Genomic DNA, 3,153 nt, shown 5'->3' on the forward strand with positions numbered 1-3,153 from the left:
AAAGTTACATTGTTTGCCCCTCCCTGGAAAAATCCTGCAGACTTTCATGGTCGAGAGGTTACATCATTTCTATTAATTCATTGTGCATTTTCATGAAGGCTTTTTCCATCGTATCCTACATGTGAAGAGCATCATGGAGATTCCCCAGACTTCTGAAGAACTGGGCAGTATTAATGGCTTTTGGGACTCGCCTGGACCTTTGACAAGATGGCGCAAAACCATTTTCAAAATTTCCTCTCCGGTCGAAGAACTACTATGTTATTCTATATTTTGAATAAATACTTTTGCTTAGAATTCCTTCTAGAGCCTTCACGTGGATCTTAGTGTGGTTTGCTTTTGCAGTTGTCTAGATATTTGTAATAGTTTCTTAGCTGTATAAGTCTATTAAGCTATTGATAACGTCTAGACAACAGCGAAAACAAAGCTCAGGAAGATTCACATGAATTGCTCTAGGAGGAATATTATTTTTAAGATTTTGAAATATCTCTGCAGTTTTTCGAAATTTCTAAAAAGCTTCGCTGGCGTCAGCTAAAATCTAAGAAAATACACACACAGAGAACACCTTCTAGAGCATTCATGTGAATTTTCGTGTGGTTCTCTTTAGCTGTTGTCTAGATATTATCAATAGTGTCATAGCTACGTAAGCCTATTAAATTATTGATAATATCAAACAGCAAAAGCAAACCACATGAAGATTCACATTAATTTGGGAATTTTAAGCATATGTAATTTTTCATATTTTGGAATATCTTAGCAGTTTTTCAAGAGGAAAATTTGAATACAGCTCCCCTGGTGTTGGGCAAAGGTTCAGCCTTAATAGTAGACTGACGTTTGTTAATTTGGGTCCTAGAATAGAAGCCATAGAATCCAGTACTATGATTGAAATTGCTTTGTCAGCTTGTACAAGTGTTGTCACAGGACAATTACCTTATTTCGTTCAAAAGATCCAACATTGCATTACATTTTGTGATTGAAATCAGATTATTTGGTCCTCTCTCTCTCTCTCTCACCTCGTTGCGTCATTTGAGGCTCTATTGAAAAGTTCAAGAGATTGGTGATAGCTTATCTAAAAATAAGTAAAAGTGATTGTAACCAGGAACCTCTTTACGAACATCATTAACTGAAAGTTCTAGTTTATGATTAGAACAATGGAGAAAAAAAACTGGGAAGCCTAGTTTTGAGGCATGCTGCAACTTCAGACTCTTTATCAACCATTGCAGATGCACAGCCATTCAGAAAAGCTTCATGGGAATTCATGCTTATCCAAACATGTAAGAAATATATATTCTGCTGAAGTGGTGGATAGCTCAATTATTAGTATACTTGGTGTTCCACGTAAAACTGGCCTGACCGCATTTCCATGCAGAACAGCTTTACGTTGGACACCCAGTATAAACACCTGACAGGATAATCTTCGAAGAATGCTTGAATGGCCAAATCTAAGATAGCTTTGCTACTCAGTGTAAATTCATTGATTGGTGTTCTAAGTCCACATTATGCACATAAAGGCTAATTGGGACTGTACCTACAGTTTAATGTGGGATCCAAACAGGTATCGAACCCCAGACCCCTTGATTACAAGATGACAACAAGGAAGGGGATCACCATTTTTTTTTTAAGAAAAGTATTTTTGAGATTTACCCCCCCTCTCCCCCTCCATATGTACGCAGAATGTGCATAAATTATATATCGTCTGAATCTGTGATTCATTCTGCATACAATGGTATATCTTTCATATCTCTAGGGCATTTAGTTTCTGAGCTATAGTCATTTCAATGTAACTGCATTTCACTCAATTCCGAAGCTTGAGACAGTGGCGTACAAGCCTTTCGTTTCAAGGGTACAACTCGCGTAATATTGGTCATATGACAATGATGAAAATATTTTTCTGTTTCTTACATGCCAGCAATAATTTCTATGTGCATTTTGAACTTTTCATATCCTTTTTTCAAGGGGGGTGGGGGAGAAACCCCTTAATTTCTTTTAAAAAAATATTTTTCAGGGGATTTCCCCCCTTTCCCCCCATATGTACGCCGAATGTGCATAAATTATATATCGTCTGAATCTGTGATTCATTCTGCGTACAACGGTATATCGTTCATATCTCCAGGGCAAATAGTCTCTGAGCAAAAGTCATTTCAAGGTACTGCTGCATTTTGAAGCTTGAATCAGTGGGGTGCCGACCATTCCTTTTGGGGGTACAACTCACGTTACACTGGTCATATGATGATAATGCAAATATTTGTGTTCCTTACATGTCAGCGATCATTTCCATGTGCATGTCGACACTGTCATGTATTTTTTTCCTTGGGGAGGGGGACCCCATTTTTTCATCGAAATTTTGGAATTTTGAGAGTTAGCCCCCTCCCCATCACCACATATACACCTAATTTGCATAAATTTGATATAGTCTGAATCTCTGGTTCATTCCGTGTACAACGGTATATCACTCATCTCTCTAGGGCAATTAGCCTCTGATCTACACTCATTTAATTGAAACTCTGCATTTTGCTCAAAATCGGCTCGGGACCAAGGGGGTTACATGTGAAAATGGCCTTGGGACTCAAAAGATTAATGGTACAAACTATTCATGAAATAATTAAAAAAAAAAAAAGTATCTGCAGTTTTGTCTCCCCACAACTACTCTTTCTCCCCTAATGTCCCAGTTTGCAGGTCACAAAGTTGAGAATACATTCTTCTAACAAATTCAAGAACTTGACTAAACATGAAAGAAAGAAACCCTACGGATTAGATAAGAATATAAAGAAAGTTATTTACACCATGAAAAAGCAAAAATGTGGTGAATACAACAGAAAAATTGTTAAATATGCTCAATCACTAGATAAGGCCAGAACATACACCTTTACAGAACAGTGCAATTTACTTTCTTCATAACATGAATTTACATTTCTAGAACATATCACCTGTATTAAAAAAATGTCATGAAAACCTAATCCTAGTCAAAATGGAGTGGAGGCACTAAAAACTGGTAACATAAGTAGGCAGTGAGCATGATTTTGCTACTTATTTCTTAGTTGCACAGCTATTGACTTGAAATGTTGTATTCCATTGCATTTTCCTTATTTTTGGGTCACTTTCCTGTTACAGTTGGTTAATCTTGATGATGCACAAAAGTTTGTGAAATTGACGAGG

This window comes from Lepisma saccharinum, chromosome 24 (genome assembly GCF_977018435.1).
Source record: "Lepisma saccharinum chromosome 24, izLepSacc3.1, whole genome shotgun sequence".
Lineage (NCBI taxonomy): Eukaryota > Metazoa > Arthropoda > Insecta > Zygentoma > Lepismatidae > Lepisma > Lepisma saccharinum.